Source organism: Paroedura picta, chromosome 5 (assembly GCF_049243985.1).
Source record: "Paroedura picta isolate Pp20150507F chromosome 5, Ppicta_v3.0, whole genome shotgun sequence".
Taxonomy (NCBI): Eukaryota; Metazoa; Chordata; class Lepidosauria; order Squamata; family Gekkonidae; genus Paroedura; species Paroedura picta.
The window spans coordinates 75,893,645-75,914,259 of NC_135373.1; positions in this window are offsets into that span (position 1 = coordinate 75,893,645).

A 20,615-nucleotide genomic window follows, 5' to 3' on the forward strand; every position below is an offset into this window, starting at 1 on the left:
GGTACTGCTTTTTATGGCTGCTGGCATTTCTTAAAGTGCATCACAGTAAAGCAAAAGGGCATCTGATGAATCAAAACCCCAATTTTATTTCAGATACCTCCCAGATGAGACAGCATGGAAAGTATCACTCTTCAAAATAATCCCTGATCAAAAATTATAAATCTTTGTTTTAATGAATTCCTGAACTAATTCTTCAGTTAATGACAATGGATTAGTAGCCCGTTTCCAGTTGAGATGAATAACAAATTGTGTCTTCTAGCTGTCCATGACTAGAACCCAAAATACATATTCAGTAAAATGTTTATATCCTGCCTTTCACTTAAAAAAAGCCTTTCAACCCAGAAATGAAATCATACTGATCTAGTGTTTCTACTGAATCCTAGAGCATCATGATGTCACTTCCAGGTTCAACCCAGAAATTATGTCATGACATCCATGTGATAGTACCTCATGTCCCCAACTCCCAGTATCCCAATGAGAGTGTTAGCTGCTGGCTGGCAACCCTAAATTTAAGCACGCAATAAATGAATTATTGCTGAGATCTACAAGCTGCTGAAGAATGGGATCTTATCTCTTCCCACCACCCTTTCAAGGAGTAACTGTTTTGTACTGCCTCTTTAAGATGCTAACACAAAAGACCTCTCTACACACAGGTTTGATGGAGAGTGGGAGGGAACAACTTTACTTGCTTGCTGATACCCTTCAGCAGTGTTTTGTCTACACAAAACCTGTCCTGGATGAACTAAAATATTTTCAGCTTCTTTTTAACTCTTGTTATTTTTATTTTCCATGCCAAAGTATATTTAGGGTTAAAAAATAAGCCATGAAATTCAGGAATCTAGGAGTTCATTGTTGCTCTACTATGTAACAATAATAATTAGATTATATTTTGCAAACTGTGATGTGATTTATGATGAGACACCCAGATAACTGGGTGTTATCATCAGAGATTATTGTGCATTTTAAAAGATTAATCTGAAAATGGAAGATTTCTTGCTATTCTTTCTGCATTACCTATTTAAGATTGTAAGATTGTATACACTGTATATGAAGGGATTTTATTTCAGCACTTTTCAAGAAATCACCTTTTGTTGGTACAGAATCAAATCCCCCTGATGGCAGGGAGGATTTGAATTAACAACTCATCTCCTGGTCATATTAGTATCTTTGTATCATATCACTGTTAACAAAGTACCATTTCTAAGGACAGACTTTTTAGTAATACAGTGTGAATGTCGCTAATATGATTTCAAGGTTTCTATCAAGCATGTACTTCTAGGTTAAAAATCATTCCTTCATACTTAAAAAAAAGCCCCCCAAAAGGAAATGCTTGTTTACAATTCTGAGACTGTGCAGCTTTAGTGCTAGTCCTGAAGAATTTATTAAATACCCATATATACTCGCATATAAGCCAACCCGCATATAAGCCAAGGGACCTAATTTTACCACAAAATCTGGGCAAACGTATTGACTCGCATATAAGCTGAGGGTGGGAAATGCAGCAATTACTGGTAAATTTACATTAATTGAGGCACCAGTAGGTTAAATGTTTTTGAATATTTATTTCAAAGAAAAACTAGCTAGCTCTGTCAGTGCAAAAGAAGGCCAGCAAACCAGAGCAGAGCAACAGTACCCGAAGTTGGCAGCCTCCTACAGCAAGTACAACAGCTACCAAACTGGGAGAATGGACTACTCTAATTACAGCTATAGTGCCCCCCCAGAACAATACACTGAAATAAAGAACTGTAAAACTCAACACTGTAGGAAAGAACTGTAAAAATCAACTTTTAAAAAAAGCACAACCCCAAGAAGAAAAGATGAACAATGATGCCCCTCAGAAAAAAGAAGAAATAAACATTAGGAGAAACAGTAAATCCCAAAGCACCCCCAAAACCCACCTCACCCCACCCCACCCACAGAAACCAAAAGAATAGTTTGGAAGAAGTGAAGACAAAAGGGAAAAAAAGATCAGAGTTCCTCACTCAAACCATTGCTGTCCTACAAGCAGCCAGAGCAAGAAAGCTTCAGCTTGCAGGAGGTTTGCAGAAGCAATGTAATGATTGGCTGACTGGGAACAGGCTGTTAGTTCAAATACCAGTGTAGAATGTGAATACTGTGCTGAAAAACTTGGCTTATGCACAAGTATATACGGTAAGTAGGAAAGAAAGGCTTACCTCCTCTGTCCACTGCATTCACTCACTTGAGTGGCAAGAGCTCCTGCCCTACTAACATACCTGGCTGGCATCCTAAGAGTGACAGGAGAGGGAGTGATAATTTAAAATCATGCCACATTATGTCATTGGAAGAAGCACAAACCTTTCTCAGGTGTTTACACATGTGTTAAGCATTCTCTCACGCTATACATAGCATGAAGGAAACATTGTTAATACATATTATGCCAGGTATTATTTCACTCTCTACATATGTGTGTCTCCATTTGAGTGCAAGTCCTATGTTGGTGTAGGTGTGGCTGCAAGCCAGCTTTGTGGCAGGAGGCCTCTGTGGCAGAGCAAGTTGCTAGCTGCCACTCACAGGTCCCAGGTTCATTTCCTAGTATCTGCTGCTAATGTGTTAAATAGGAGTCAGTGTGAAAGACCTCTCCCTGAGATCCCAGAGAATAGCAATCAGTCAGAGTAGGCAATACTGACAATTTTAAGGCACCTTCACAGGATCAAATGTTCATCTTCATTGTATTGTTTTACAGTCGCTTCATGAAACTGCAAACAAGAGTAGCAATTCTGTCTCATTCACTTGCAGGAACAAATTATTATTAAACTTTTGTATTGCACTGACATAAGTTTCATAGCTGCCCCCTGTTCCAGGTTGCTGGACCTGAAAGACCCAAGGCGAAGTGTGTGAGCAGAAGCCTGAACCTAGTGTTTCCATGCTTTTGGAGTACAAGTGACTTTGTAAGAGCATTAATTCTTCTCTTCATTTGATGAGGTTTTTCAGCCTATCATTACTGAACAACTACAAAAAGTTGCATTCTGTGAATCAATATTCAATCTGTGAAGGGTTTAGCTGCACTAGGAAAGTCACCTTCTTTGCCTAGAAGGATTGTGCAGATTTTATGTCCCATAAAGCAAACTAAGAGAACAATTAACCAAGTATGATTCCAAATGTGTAATTTCAATTGTTCCACTAGCTTAAGGAGCCCCTACTGAAGAATTTGCAGCATTAGTTTGAAAAGCAAAGATATATTTCTGGATGGTGAAAGAAAGAGAGGAACAGCACCATCTGCTGTACGCCTTGATTATGTGGCCGAAATAAATAGGTGATCATACCTATTGTGTTTTTAGTTGTTCAGAACTAATTGCATACATTTCATGTTATGATCAAAATGCTCCAAATGAGACATCAAATAAAGACTCAAAAGCATCATGCAGCTGCAGAAATAGCATGCAATTTTTTCAGACTGTTAACGCACGGTGCCGGCTGCAACCAGCCACAGATTCGGTGCATGCCGCCGAAAAAGGCGCGTTAGCGAAATGCAGAAGAAAGCGCAGCTTCCGGGTGACTGGGGCGCAACCAGGGTCGCCGCGTGCATAATCGGTTACTCTGGGTTTTGCCGCTGTCGCACGCCGTCCCATGCATAAGCGGTATGCTTCGTATCTTTCCCCTCCGCGTTTTCCATGTGACCCGAAATCGCCATTTTGGCGGCCGTACATAACGGCCTTAGTGAGGCATATATCATGTTTCATGCAATCTATGAAGACATTCTCCAGGCACTGCAATTGAGTTGTGTAGTGCCTTTGATTTTATTGATAGACAACTATTGTGGAGAAAGTTATCTCAGTTAGTCATAGAGGAACAGCTTCTCTTTTTAATATGTAAATTACATTAATTGAATACCTGTCAAATAAAAACTGATTCCAATGGATCGTTAGCTCAAAAGATAGTGGTGACTAAAGGTATGAAGCAAGGCTGCTTGCTAGCCCCATTCAATCTGTTCCTTTCAGATCTTTTTCCTTATACCTCCAAGGTTGATAGTAAAGGTAAAGGTAAAAATATCCCCTGTGCAAGCACCAGGTCATGTCTGACCCTCGGGGTGACGCCCTCTAGCGTTTTCATGGCAGACTCAATACGGGGTGGTTTTCCAGTGCCTTCCCTAGTCATAAGGTTGATAGGCAGGCAGCCAGATTAAATTCTCAGCCCATTCCTTTATTATTATACACAGAAGATGACACAGTGCTAATTTCCATCGCTCAAGTAGTATTAAAACACCTTTTAACATCATTTGCTTCTGATTGTATGTGGAATTCCTTAATTATTAATCATGAAAAAACAAAGATACTGCTTTTCTTTAAATTTTGGAAATATAGGTAATGGAAGGTTGGTGGGAAAACTATAAAACAGGCAAAAACCTTTAGATACTTAGATATTTGCTTTCATTACAAATTAAGCTGGGCTTTGCATAAGGAGTGTGCTATGTCAGTAGCAAAAAATCAAGTATTCACCACTCCTCATTTCCACTATCAATTTGTGTCAGCTGCAATCCAGATTTTCCAGGTTAACGTGATTCTGCAATTATTATAAGGGGTTCCTGTCTGCTCCAAGCACAATGAAAAGACTGAACAGTTTTGTGCCTTTTTTTTTGCACTATATTTTAGGTTGTCCAAAATCTATTGGATATGCCACTTTGTATGCCGAGTTGGGACTGCACTTGCTTGAATCCAGAAAATGGATCATTATGTTTAAATACTGGCTACGCCTTCATTTTCAATCACAACATACCAGGCTAATAGCTAATTTACTTGCTGACCCTCATTGTTTTCAATGGTCTCAATATATCCTTCATAAAATTAATACTGTTGGTATAAACGTCAACTCCCTAGCCAATTCATGGGAGAGTTATATTCTCCAGAATATAAGAAGATATGGCAAACTGAGGAACAGCTCATTGAAGCGGGGTTGAATCAGGTACACTCTCCCCATTTCTTTGGTCCCTCTTTTAGTCAGAATTCTGTGGCCCAATATTTCTCATATCTATTAGATCCAGTTCACCATTGTGCGTTCATAATGGCCAGGGTTAATGTTTTTCAAATAGCTGTGGTTAAAGGGAGATACCAAAACTTACCCATGGAACAAAGGATATGTGTCTGCCATCCTGGTGAACCACAAAACAATTACACAAATCCTATTAATTTGCCCACTATTCCTCAAACAGCAGTCATGCCTAATCAGGCTCATTTTGAGAGCCCAAAACGATCTAACTGTAGATGTGACACAGTATTTATTAGCTGATATGGTCCCTGAAATAACAGAGTGTATTGTGGAATTTTTAGGAGAGATTCAATTACATTGACTGAGACCTTGATTATATATTACTCTTATCTTATATATCTTAAGTTTTATTTTGAATACTTATTCATATATGGTAAACAAGTATACAAAATATACTTAGCAATAATTGGTATTTAGTATTCACCATTCAATGTTATGTTTAGTATGCCAATAAAGATACTGTACTATATACTAATTCAGCCAGCATTTTCATTCAGTCTCACTGAATTTGTCTCGAAACAATGGTCTCCATCCCCCATAGTTTATGTATCCACAGTCCCCATGATTCTGAGTATAGCCTTTATGGGTGATCATAGCCAACATCTTCCTTTTTCACCAGCAGAATCCACTATTGTTGTGTATCCATTTTCCAAAGGATTGTATTGTAATTACATACTGTATCACTTTTCTCCTATTTAGAAATCACTGAATGAATTCTTCCATGATGATATAAAGATGAAGAGCGTTAAAGTGTTACAGAACAATCACTTTGATGTTTTCACAATACTGGAACACTTATCGTGGATATTAATTGCAGAGCAACCAATGCAAGTGAGACAGGAACAATGGATGTGAAATGGAAGAAAATGAATACAGCAGAAAGAATTGCAAATGCATTAGAAAGCAAATACATGTAAATTCCTTTGCTTCCCTTGCCCTCATTTATATTACTGGAGTAATTTTATATCCTGTAAATGTATTTAAAATGTATTTGAACAGGGGAGAGGAACCCTTATGAATTAGTGACATTTCAGTTGCTTCAACTCAAGTATATTAATTGAAATCAATTAGTTTGCAAGGCCTGCATTTTAAGAGCAGTTACAACTTCCATTTGTGGGTGAAATAAACTGACCCAAATATTTGAGATTTAATTTAAATGAAAAGCTTAATTTGCATTACCTTGCCCAATAACTGACGAGGAGATTGAGTAAGCAATTAAAATGCAATCATATCCTTGTGTTTTTCTGACAGACCTGTTACTTCAAAATATAATTGTAACACTTAATATCTAATAAGTCAAATTTTTTTCCAAAGGTCCAGAAGAGGAGGAAAGGCAGATGACTACAATGGGAATGGACATTGGCATAAATGTCCATCTCCCTTCACAAATATAAAAGTGTCCATAATTCTTTGGAACTTTGTGGCTGGATACAAGCCATTTGGTTGGATCCAGATTAAATCTGCCATTGTCCTTCCCACTGGGGGTATGCTTTTTTTCTTCAGTTTTGAGTCTATTGGACCACCAACATTTTGGGCTTTCCCAAAAATCAAAGATCCCAATATTGGTATTGTATTTGGATCCAGGATTTTTACAGCAATCACGGGGTGGGGGTGGGGGTGGGATTAACTAGTAGACCTGAGAAGGAAAAAAATATGAACGCATCACTTAAAATTACAAAAATGAAAAAGAAAAATCTCTTTTATTTTTGAATTATTATTTTTCTCTTAATCATCAAATCCACAAAGCATTAGTTCATTTTCCCCATTTCATGCAAAAGTCTGTAAAGACAGATATTGCTTTTTTCCCTCTGTTCAAAGAAAGTAAGCTTGGCCATCTCTGCAAATTCTATCATCTTAATAAAAAAATTCCTCTTTCATGGGTTATGTCATATATTTCCATTTTTACACATATTGCTGCTGATGTCACATATAAAAACAAAGTTCCGTGACTTTTTTCTAGGTGTCTGCCCATTAGCCCCCAAAGAGAAGCTTCTTTGTACACTAATCTTTAAAGTCTTCTGGATTAAGGAATGTATTTGGAGTAATTCTATACCCTGTAAATATATTTTAAAAGTGTTTAAATTCAGGGGAAAGCACTCTTAGGAATTAGGGACATTTCAGTTGCTTCAACTCTACTAATTGAAATCAAGTAGTTTGCAGGGCCTGCATTGTAAGAACAGTTACAACTTCCATCCGTGGGAGAGAAAAAACGACCCCAAATATTTGAGATTTCACTTAAATTAAAAGCTTAATTTATATTAGCTTGCCCAATATCTGAAGGAGAGTTTCAGTAAGCTATTAAAAAGCCATCATATCCTTTTTTTCTGACAGACCTGTTACTTCAAAATGTGATTGTGACATTCTTTATTTGTTCTACTTTTTAATACTTTTTTTGTAGTTTTTGTTAGATTTTATCTTTGTCTTTAGCCTCCAAAAAAGCTTTAATAAAAATTTATTTTAAAAGAAAAAAAATTGGGTGGGCGGGATTGTAGTGAGGATTATGTTCTGTGCAAATTTAATGACATACCTTTATAAACAGCTGTCACAGGTCCTCATTTACATTCCTAATTGAAAATAATAGTCCCGAAATCTGGAACTAGACGTTTGTTTATTTATTTAATTATACTTGTATACTGCCCTCCCCCGAGGATAGTGAAAACCAAAAACGATTTTTTAAAATATCCATGATGATCTCTCTAAACTGCATGAATGGGCAACAACATGGGGGAGGAGGATATATGGACAAAAATGTGGAAGATGTTGTCATGAAGAGTATTAGTAACAGGCTTTTGTCTTTTCTCGCATCATATATATGTGTGTGTATTTCTTCCATTCCTGTGTTGCCATATATATATACTAGAATTAAAACCCATTTAAAATGGGTGCTAGATGGCTTGGGGCGGGTGCGCGAGGCGGCAGAAGCGTTTTTGCATGGCTCCCCCCGGACTGGGGAAGCGTTGGGCAGGCCCTGGGTTTCAGCACGGAAAGGGGGCCTACCGTCTGTGTCGGGCCGTGGCTGGTGAGGCACCGGTGGATGGCGGGCTGCTCCAAGGCGGGCGGCGACGTGGCTGGGGACGGCGGTGGGCCAGGCGCAGCAGTGGCAACAGCGCGGCAGGCGTGTCCTCGGCCTTTGGCCGTGGCGCGATGGCTGGGCAGCACAGGCTCTGGAGCAAGAGGCGATGGTGCGGCGGCCTGTAGTGGTAGCGAGGCATCGGCGGGGCTGTGAGCGTGCCTCGGCTGGGTGGCGGCGTTGGAGTCGGCACCGCCATTTCGGGCGGCCGAAGTCAGTTGTCGCCGCGGTCGGGAAGCGTGGAAGCGTCGGCAGAAGGTCGGGAGTTCACGGCAGCCTTCTCCCGGCTGCTGGAGCGGCCGGGAGAAGGCAGAGTTGGGCGGGCGGGTGGAAAGGAGCAGGGCCGCCGCGTCAAAGATGCGGCGGCCCTGCTCCTTTCCCCGCATCGAAGTGGAGGCAATGGTGGCCAAGGAGGCAATGGGGAGGCGCGCTATGCGCGCCTCCCCATTGCCTCCTTGGTCCAGGATTGACACTCGGAGGAGCAAATCAGGAGCCGCTTTGCGGCTCCTGATTCACTCCTCCGAGTTTTTATCCCGGACAGAGCCCGCCCTAACTCCTCCCCCCAAGCCCTTACAGTTTTATTTAGTCCGCGGCGCCCGTGGCGCCACGGGCGGTTTTAAGATATGTATTGCTTTTAGTTTTATGCTGTTCTGTTTTCTTGCTGCAACACAGTATTAAGGAAAGAGTATTGCTCATATAAACATGCTTATCTAAATCTTCTGAAGTTTATTTATTATTGTTTTAATTTATACCCTGCCACTCATGACAATGTCGTCTTGAAGCGGCTTCCAATATAAAACATGATCACAAAGTCCCCATAAAACCCCTTAGAACATTAAAATCCCTGAAAATATATATCAGTACCAAAAAATCAATAGTATGCACAATATCCAGATGGCCCAAACCCCCCAATTCAGCTAATCCAGCCTGGCTGATGTCATGGCTCACGGGTGTAACACCAATATTGACCCACAGGTTCAATATAGGGCAACTACAGGCAGGACCCACTGATCTTAATCCCAGTCAGTTGGGAGAATTAAGGAGGAAACTGAATTTTGGTTAGGATTCACATGCTCTCATCACATTAATGAGATGAGAAAACAGGTGGCTTTTTATAATTTGGAAGATTCACAGGCTCTTGTTCTCACTAAGATAAGGAGTAGGCTTGTGCGATTCGGACGCTTTGGCGGCCATTTCCTCCGGGCGCAGCCAGTGCCGCGGAATTCCGCACCTGCGTGGTTGCGTCTGCTGTCATGCCGCTGCCGGCACCACCCTCCCCCCCATGGTGCGGCACTGGCTGCGCCTGGAGGGAACGGCCGCCGAAGCGGCCGAATCGCACAAGCTTAATAAGGAATCCAAGGATGATGGATCCCTGTAATGAGAAGTGAGAGATAGATGTCATCTATCCAACTTTGTTTATGTTTCTATTTTAAGCATAAAATGGTAGCTGTTAGCTGGGTAGGGGAGCTCAGTATAGATCTGGCACCCGATGCTGCACACTTTGTGGCCAGGGGTCCATCTCTGATATTGCCAGTGGGGGGGCTCCCAGTAGCTGATTAGAGATTAGAACTGTCTTGCTAGGTATTTTCCTGAGACCATCAACAGGTCCCCCTTCAGACATCCCTCCATGGCCTGAACCAGTCTGTCCTCTTGGGGGCCTTGGCTGGGTTCCGTTCCTGTTGTATTGTTTATGATCACTGAAATTGCGTTATTGGGTTGTTGTTGTTGTTGTATTTATGTTATGTACTAATTCATTCCATGTATCCCCCATATTGTATGCAAACTGCCTTGAGCCATATGGCAGGGCAGTATAGAAATCAAATAAATAAATAAATATGTATGAATGCTGTGATATTGTAACATTTATATTACAACTGCCTGCTAATTATAAGTAATACATTACAAGTCTACCTCTCCACTAGTGTGCTTATTGTTTCCAAATCCAAATAAAAAGATCCATTGCCTCCTTGGTTGACAAGATGGAAGAGGAGGAGGAGGAGAGTTGGTTCTTATATACCGGTTTTGTCTACCAGATGGTGTTTCAAAGCATTTTGCAATCCCCTTTCCTCTCCCCACAACAGGGGACATAGGTGAGGCTGAGAGAGCCCTGATATTACTGCTCGGTCAAAACTGCTTTATCAGTGCTGTGGTGAGCCCAAAGTCATCAAGCTGGCTGTATGTGGGGGAGCGCGGAATCAAACCCGGCTTGCCAGATTAGAAGTTGGCACTCCTAACCACCACATCAAGACAAGTCTAAAGCAAGATAAACATTGTAACAAAAAAAACTTCTTAGCTTTAAATATACATTAATAGTATCTAAACTGGCTTAGATTGAGAAGGAAAGGTACCTTCGGGTTAAAGTGGATACTACCATGAAAATGTGGATTCAATATGTGGCTATGAAAAAATGAAAAACATTGTAATGTATTGTAATCTATGGTGAGGCTTCTCATATGTGTTGTTCTGGTCACCATATATCGAAAAAGATATTACAGAGGTGGAAAAAGTACAGAAGAGGAAAACCAAGATTATTATGGGTTGGAGTACTTTTCATATAAGGAAAGGCTAAAGAGTATTCTGTTTAGAAAAAAGATGAATGAGGTTTATAAAATTATGGTTTTATAAGACAAAGTGGATAGGGAGAACTTGATTGGTGTCTCTCATAGCATTAGCATTTGGGATCACCAATGAAGTTGATGAGCAACAGATTCAAGACAGAAAAAATGAAATACTTTTTTATTCAACAAACTTTTTTTATTCAAGAAATTTACTGCTATGTAATGATGATCACAGGCATTTATGGCTTTAAAACAAGATAGTAAACCTCTGAATACCAGTGCTAACAGGTAACATCAGCAGGACTCAGCCTCTGTACCCACAGTGTTTCCAGAAAGCCCTAGGTTCTATCCAGAAGTAACACAATAATGGTGATATTGCCAGTGTAGCATGCTCCTCCATCTCCCTGCCACTAAAACAACCTGCTGGTTGCCAGGCTCAGCATGAAACCCTAGGCAAACCAGATGGTACTTTGCAGATTCCATGTTTAGAGTTCCCAGTGATTTCTAAAATCAGCTATCAGGAAAATATTTATTTGTTTGTTTGTTTGTTTGTTTGTTTATTTATTTGTTTATTTGTTTGTTTATTTATTTATTTATTATTTATTTAGGGACTTGTATACCACCACTCTTAAAGAGACTCACGGCGGTTTACAATAAAACAATGCAACCCCTAAAATTCCCTTAACATATTAAAACATTCAAAGATGTCAGAGTTCCACTCCCGCCCTCCCCTGTCCAGCTTACAGTCAAGGAGCTCTTTCATTAGGAGTGAGGGTCCTGATCTCACTGACACTAGGGGAAAATAGGGGGCCAACTCAGATTTAAATGGGTGGAGTAAGGGGAGATGGGATAAATCTTTTCTGCACACCATTTTCTCAGTGTAAAATGGCCCCAATGACCTATTGATCCCCCAACTGAAACAAGCATATGAATAACTATCGCTTTTGCTGCGCAAGCTCATTTCCTCCCCTCTTCTTGAAAAAGTTGCTAGAATAAAGGATACTGCTCATCCCACATAAGCAATAAAACACACAATGCTGTCTCATCACCATTATCATCATCGTCATCATGATCATCATCATCACTAAACATAAAACTTAAGTTCACAACTCACTCCCGAACTCATGGGCCCTCCCTGAGGGTATGCTACCAATAAGGAGAGAGTACAGTCCCAATGAGGGCCAATCAGTTCAAATTGCATGGAGACAGGGAGAAAGCACTATCTATCCCTATGAGGGCCAATCAGTTCAAATTGTGTGCAGATAGGAAGAGAGCACTGTCCCAATTTGGGCTAATCAGTTCAAATTGCATGCTGACAACTCACTTTCTACCTGATTGCTCTCCTTGGGGGTGCTCCAATTAGGGTCAATTGTAGGGGTTATTGGTCCTCCTCTTCCTCTTCCTGCTGTTTGCTAGGTGGAAGAGGTGCCAGCCTTTCTGAAAGGCTCTGCTGCTGTCATCACTCTGTGATGACTCACAGTTTTCTGTAGTCAGCAACTATCAGCTTAATGTGGTGTGGTGCCTTTTAGACTGGAGCTCTCTTCCAGCACATAGCTGACATTGCTTAATTGAGTCAGGTGAACCAAGTGGACTGACAAGGCAGGGAGGTGCAGCTGGAGGCTGGGCAGAGGAATGAGAGCAACAACTTTGGAATCTATGCCTTGGTTTGTCTATAGTTCTATTCCCTCCTGCTGGACAGAGATCTCTGCCTATTGAACATCTGGCTGGGCTAAGCTCTCATCCAGCTGAGGCTTGAGTAAAGCTGGGAGCTCCTGACAATGCTATTCCTCTGAGGAGTCCTCAGTAACAGGACCTGGGCTCACAGTACCTCCTGATGGCTCTGCAGCTGGCCATTGGAGTGTTCTTTCACCCCACCCCCCTGTATCCTCCCTCTCCTCAGAGGGGCTGGGAAAATCTAGCAACCTTCACCACCCAGCCTGGCCCTTGGGAGATGTGGGGGATGGAAAGGAAGCAGCCACCCCCCACAGCCTTATCTGTTCAGCCTGTCCTTTGGGAAATGTGGAGGGTATGAAGTAGGCAGCACCCCCACAATTTTCCCTGCCTTTTGGGAGATGTGGAAGGGACTGGAAAGAGGCAGCCCATCCCCTACAGCCTTCCCCTACAGCCTTGCCTGATCTTTGAGACATGTGGGGAGTGGGAAGGAGGCAACTCCCCATGGCCCTCCCTGCCTGTCCTGCCCTTTGGGAGATAGGGTGGGAGGGAAGGAGACAGCCCATCTGCTATGGCCTTCCAGGAGCAGCATGGCCTCTGAGAGATGAGGTGGTGGGTGAGAAACAGGCAGCTCCCCCATGGCCTACCCCATTCATCTTAGCCATTGTGAGATGTGGGGGTGGGTGAGAAGGCAGCAGCACACTCCCACCCACCTCTGCAACCTTCCCTGCCTGGCCTGGCAATACACCTAACTGATATGTCTCCTCATGAGAAACCTGCCATACCACAAGCTGTGATGTAATTTGTAAGCTTTTTAGCATGTTGTGAGCCTGCTAGGCGTTCTTGAGATTTTTTCCCCCAGACATCCAGCTAAACACATTATTCATTGATGATGAAATTTTGCTTAATGCATGTAAGGACTAAAAATGTTCACAGGCTCTTTCAACATGCACGTAGGAGTAAAATTGCCTCAAGATAGAGAGCTTAAAGCCGAGAGATAAGTCTTAATTTACTGTTAAATGGATTACAGACTCTGCAGTGGCAATCATTGAAGAAGTATTTAAAAAGGGGGGAAATATACCTAGGAGCCTGTTTTGATTGCCCAGAAATTATATGATTTATACACGAAACAAGAGTGGCTGTGAGACTTATCATTTTGGCCTGCTGATTTTTTCTCTTATCTATACTTTTTCCAGTACAGGTAAGGCAATGTCAGGATTTCCCAGAACCAAATGCAGTGGTTCGAACACTAGATTTGTTTTTTTTTTCTTCAAAGATTTTGTTAAAGGTTTTGATACAGATAAAAAAGAAAAAGGAAAAATTATCAATTTATAAAGAGATGAAATCATTTCCATCTTAATTTAACTAAACAATTATTTTATTTAGTCTCTAAAACTGCAGGTCATCAAATCATTTTTTCTCTTTCCTGCAAGAAATTTATAAGGGGTTTTCAGTTCATCATGAAGGAAGTTCTTTTCTCTATAAGCAGTGATTTAAGTTTAGCCATTTCTGCAGGTTCTGTCATCTTCAACAGCCAGTCTCCTGTTGTAGATATTCTTGTAGTTTTCCAGTTTCAATTGGAGTGCTGGATTGGGATTGAGAAGATTTAAACTGAATTCACCACTCAGCCATGACGTTTACTGGATAACTTAGATGACTTTGCAGGAAAACCTTAGGGATGCTCATTCTAAGATTGTCCTACTTTAGAAGAAAGTTGTATAGATACAATCAGGAAGGGGAGCACCATGTTCACCATCTTAAACTCCTTACAGAAAATATTGGATACAAATATATCAATGGGGATCCATTTGGGAGTGTGTATGTCTTGATGCAAAGAGCCTCTTGTGGCGCAGAGTGGTAAGGCAGCAACATGCTGTCTGAATCTCTGACCATGAGGCTGAGAGTTCGATCCCAGCAGCCAGCTCGAGGTTGACTCAGCCTTCCATCCTTCCGAGGTCAGTAAAATGTGTACCCAGCTTGCTGGGGGTAAACAGTAATGACTGGGGAAAGCACTGGCAAACCACCCCATATTGAGTCTGCCATTAAAACGCTGGAGGGCATCACCCCAAGGGTCAGACATCACTCAGTGCTTGCACAGGGGATACCTTTACCGTTACCTTTTATGCCTTGATGCATGCCCCTCTGGGTCTCTAGAACCAGCATTGCCATCAGCCAACAAGTTAAAATTGCTTTTTACATTTTAGCTGGTACTATTGCAAAGCCTTTATGTAATAACTATTCATATATTCTTAACTACCATAATTATTAATAGTAATAATTAGCTAAAACAGATTTTAGTACACTCAGTATGAAATATTTTTACAGAGAAGCCACAATATTCCTGGGAAGATAGAAAAGTAAATATTGGACAAATAACAACAGGTACCTCAACGCTGTATTGCATTTCATTAGAACAGAAAGAGTGCATGACTACTTCATTGTTCCTAAATTATATTCAACAATTTATTTCTTTGCCTTTAACAAAACTCTCAGCAACTAAACTATTAAATTAAATCCATAAATTTAAAAACAAAACATTGGCTATATTAGTAGTAACCATCGAGGATTATAAAGCTCTGCTGATGGAACAGAGGGTGCAATTTTTCTACTTCCCCATCAGCACAACTTCTCCCCCAATCCATGGGCCTGTTGGATGTTGATAGTCTCATACTTTCTTGTAAGAAACACACTTTTTGGGGTGAGAAAGAATTCTGGGATGAGGGGAACATAAGAAAGGTCTGCAGCTATACTTCTGACTGATCATGAGATCCATCCAATCCTGGCTTCCCAGATGTTTTCCTGTTATCCCAAAAGGTAGCCCCATTATGCAAGGGTGCCTCACACAGAGATGCTTTCATGCGCAAAGCCCATGATTGGACTTTGAGCAGATTGGTGCACACAGAAACCAGCCTGGCAGAGACTGACTATGGAATTAGAAGGGCTCTCTAAGCAGATCTAGGAAAGCCAGGCCAGATCTTCCTTTTGTTTGGGCTTGACTAGAAACAAAAACGGTAATGACTGGGGAAGGCACTGGCAAACCACCCTGTATTGAGTTTGCCAGGAAAATGCTAGAGGGCTTGACCCAAGGGTCAAGCATGACCCGGTCCTTGCACAGGGGATACCTTTACCTTTTCCTTTACCTTTACTAGAAACAAAAAACATATCTTTTCTTCCCCTCTTCCTTCCTTAAACTTGCCTGACTTAGCCAAAACCATCAGACTGTCAGTAGGAAAGGAACACCCCCTCAGGAACTAACCAGAACTTCTTTTGCCTATCCCCAGTCCCATCTCCTTACCCCAAACTGTCTCTTGGTTCGATGTATCTTCTGTCTAGCAGCATCTCTCTTGCTTCAATTATTCCTATTGTGTTCTCCCAGGAACCCTTCCTGATTGGACAATGAGGGCCATTAAGAAGATTTTAGTAGAGAATTGATAACCACATTTTTCAGATCCCAAGTCATAGATAAATCTAATCTCTTCAGGATACACCCAGTCGAGGTATTGTTTGTCTTGATAGGCTTACATGACACAACCTTAAACCTCCCACTTCACCTACCTCACATGCCCACTCACCTATCAGATTTGTCTATAACGAAACACCAATCACTTACATCACATTGTACCTCCCTGTCAGCCAGTCCAGGGGCTGACCAAGGAATTTCAAACAGTATATCAACCCTGGCACAACCCCAAAGAGGTGTGTTCTCAGTGTGCTTTCTTGGAACACTGACCACCCGACATCATCTATTGAAGTGCTGGATGCCAGCTTAATCTCTCTCTTTCTCTCTGGATTCATCTATCTCCAGGATAGGTAGAGTGTAAATTTTGTTTCCCCCTTTTTCCTTAAAACTCCCTTAGAAATTAGTGTGTAGTAAAGGTATTTGTGTGTTTGTAATAAATGTCCTACTCTTCTATTTCATTATCATTATTTTATTTTCAATAAAGACATTTTATTTTTATTTCTGGACTGGTTCTTTATGAGGGTTTCCCCTAAGGAATTGGAATCCATTATGCACACAGGAAAAGGTCTCACTTACTCCTACCTCTTGCTCTGTTAATTTCCTCCAATTAAGAGCATTTTGAGTAGCATTCCCTGAGATATAACTAGACCCAGACCTGCTTAGCTTTAGCACACATACTGTATCACAAGCCCAGGATTATGGGCTCTGAGCGGTTTTGTGGATAATGGAGATGTTGAAGCTACCTACCTGATGCTGAAAAAAATCCTTATCTCTAAAAGTTCTGTGAGCTAATAATAAAATGAATTCTTCTCAACCACGTTAAAAAATCTACATATGTTCAGAATATATGAAAGTCAACTGGTTAACCTCACAAAATGATGGTTCTATATGCTAATAAAGGTTTATTAACTGACTGACTGAGTGACTGACAGTCAACTAGCATTCCAAAAAGCTAATACAAATTTCTATGCCACTAACACACCTAAAAGCCCACAGAAATCTTCAAGCAAGAAGGAACACTGTGATATTGACTTCTATCTGCAATCAGCCCTCATTTAGCACACCAGTAACCTTGGAGGATGGAAAAGTACTCAGATGGGAAACATTTTAAATATGCAAAAGAAATATGAAGTCTAGGGACTCATTGTGCTGTCTCTTACTCAGTAGTTCTGAAGTTTTTCAAGATTATAACATTCAAGCAGCATGGGTCTCTAGATACAGTTGCTCAGTGAGGCACAGTAGGATAGAAATATAAAGATAAAGCATCTAGCTTAATTAATTTTTAATTTCCTACACTCCCAAATTAGGGAGTAAAAACTGATTAAATATCTTCCATTTTCTGGGGGGGGGGGGGACCATGTTCTAAAGAACTATGAATTCCATCACCTCATTTTATTTTATTTTAATTTAGGCAAAATGTCTATATTCTCTTTTCTATATATATAATTTTAAAATTAGCATGAGTAATATAAATTGATTAATGTGAATTGCTCTGTTAAGATGTATACATGAACAGCTGAATGAACATTAAGATTCATAAGAGATTAACATAAAGAAAAAAATGAATCCTTTGTAGCCAAGTCTGTAATTATGTGAATGAGGATATGATGTTAATGAACCGAAGGAAGAATGAGACACAAATTGACCTCCCCAGAACATGATGGTAGAGAAAACTGCAAGAAACCACTTTTATAAGTGGCACATCTTCATTGGTTTAGTGATTTTATTAACAGAAAAAAATGAAGATAAAATGAGCGAAAACATTACAGGGGAAGATGGCTGATTTTTTCAAGTGGTGATTTGATAGAATGGTCTAGCAGTGATCCTTTGTTGGCAAGAAAAACTTGGATCATGTTTATGAATGAGTAGCAGCAAGTAAAATTAACCATGATGGGGTTTGTGTTTCCTTCCTTCATATATAAAAACAGCACATGCAGCACTGGCCAACCAATGTATCCATGGCAAAAAATTATACTTGCACTAGCCTTTATATAAGATTGATCTAATGTTCTTTCTGATATTCAAAGTATTTGATATGAATTTTCTGGTAATATACAGTTATATTCTTAAACATACCCAGTGACTTTAATTGGAGACTTCTAGCTACTGCATCATAGAGTTTGTTCCCATGGGCATCATACTATCAGTGAAACCTCAGCACTGTTAACTATACCATCACACATTTGATTCATTCTTGTATTCCTCTTTCTATAGTTCTATCTCATTTGAGCAGTAGATACACCTAAGCAAGGAGTTGTTGACATGCATGTTTTCCAGGTCAAACCTGTGTTGCAAGAGGAAAATTTTGAATCTTACTTTGGGAATAACACTTCCAGAAAAAGAAAGAAAGAAAGAATTTAAGACACCAGGTCATACAATTTCATGGGATTTTATTGATATGACGGTTCTAAAAACTATTTTCTCTCTTTTAATAACATTAAGGATTTCCAGAGCATAACCAAACATAGGAAAATACTGAGAGTGAATAGTAGGGGTGGTCAAACTGTGGCTCTCCAGATGTCCATGGACTACAATTACCACGAATCCTTCCCATGAATCCTTCCCATGCTGGCATAGGCTCATGGTAATTGTAGTTCATGGACATCTGGAGAGCCACAGTTTGGCCACCCCTGGCATACAGTTTAGCTAAAAAATGGCCCCCACCCTTCACTTTCACTGCATAGATTCTCTGGGAAGTTCTGTTGAGCTTGTCCTGCTGCCTAGCTATTTTTTCCCCTTTGGCAACAATGGAGGATGGGGGCACCTTCTTTGGTGTCCATAGAACTGGACCTCTGGTCCAATCTTTTTGAAACTTGCAAGTTGATTTAAGGAGAGACTTCAGTAACTACACTGTAAATTTAGTGCCATTACATGAAAAAAACCATTACCACCACTGAACAGACTCAGCCAACATTTCCCATTGACTTTATAATAAAGCCAAAAATATTCAGTATTCCAGAATATTTTTGGCTTTTTTCAGTATTGACTATATCGATAGCAAAATACAAAACAGAGAATCTGTATATGGTATAGGTAAATGGCAAACCACTCCAGTATCTTTGCCATGAAAACTCTATGGACAGTTCCAATAGGCATAACGATATGACGCTGGAAGATGAGCCCCTCAGGTCGGAAGGTGTCCAATATGCTACTGGGGATGAGCAGACGGCTAGTACGAGTAGCGCCAGAATGAATGAAGCGGCTGGGCCAAAGCCGAAAGGACGCTCAGTTGTGGAAGTAACTGGTGGCGAAAAGACAGTCCGATGCTGTAAAGATTTTTATTCCATAGGAACCTGGAACGTCAGATCCATGAATCAAGGCAAGCTGGACGTGGTTAAACAAGAAATGACAAGACTGAACATCGACATTTTAGGAATCAGTGAACTAAAATGGACAGGAATGGGTGAATTTAATTCAGATGACCATCAGGTATACTACTGTGGACAAGAATCTCACAGAAGAAATGGAGTAGCCTTCATAATCAATAAGAGAGTAGGAAAAGCAGTCTTGGGATACAATCCCCAAAATGACAGAATGATCTCAGTTCGAATCCAAGGCAAACCATTCAACATCACAGTGATCCAGGTCTACGCCCCAACCACTGCTGCTGAAGAGGATGAAGTTGATCAGTTCTATGAAGCCCTACAACACCTTCTAGAAGCAACGCCCAAAAATGATGTGCTTATCATCATGGGGGATTGGAATGCTAAAGTAGGAAGCCAAAAGATAACTGGGATAACAGGCAAGTTTGGCCTTGGAGTACAAAATGAAGCAGGGCACAGGCTGGTAGAATTTTGTCAAGAGAATACAATGGTCATAGCAAACACTCTTTTCCAGCAACCCAAGAGACGACTCTACACATGGACATCACCAGACGGTCAACACAGAAATCAGATTGACTATGTGCTCTGCAGCCAAAGATGGAAAAGTTCTATCCAGTCAATAAAAACAAGACCAGGAGCTGATTGTGGTTCAGATCATGAGCTTCTTGTTGCAAAATTTAGGCTTAAATTGAAGAAAGTAGGGAAAAGCACTAGGCCACTCAGGTATGAACTAAACCATTTCCCCGACGAATACACAGTGGAGGTGACAAATAGATTTAAGGAATTAGATCTGATAGACAGAGTGCCTGAAGAACTATGGACGGAGGTTCGCAACATTGTACAAGAGGTAGCAACTAAAACCATCCCAAAGAAAAAGAAATGCAAGAAATCAAAATGGCTGTCTGAGGAAGCTTTACAAATAGCTAAGGAGAGAAGGGAAGTGAAAGGCAAGGGAGAAAGAGAAAGATACACCCAATTGAATGCAGAATTCCAGAGAAAAGCTAGAAGAGATAAGAATGCCTTCTTAAATGAACAGTGCAAACAAATAGAAGAAAACAATAGAATGGGGAGGACCAGAGATCTTTTCAAGAAAATTGGAGATATGAAGGGAACGTTTCATGCAAAGATGGGTATGATAAGGGACCAAAATGGTAGGGACCTCACAGAAGCAGAAGAGATTAAACAAAGGTGGCAAAATTATACAGAAGAACTATACAAGAGCGAGCTTAACATCCCTGATGACCACAATGGGGTAGTTACTGACCTGGAGCCAGACATCCTGGAATGTGAAGTCAAATGGGCCTTAGGAAGTCTGAGCAACAATAAAGCTAGTGGTAGTGACAGCATTCCAGTTGAATTATTCAAAATCTTAAAGGACGATGCAGTAAAAGTGCTACACTCAATATGCCAGCAAATTTGGAAAACTCAACAATGGCCACAGGATTGGAAAAGGTCAGTTTACATTCCAATCCCAAAGAAGGGCAATGCCAAAGAATGTTCAAACTACCGCACCATTGCACTAATTTCTC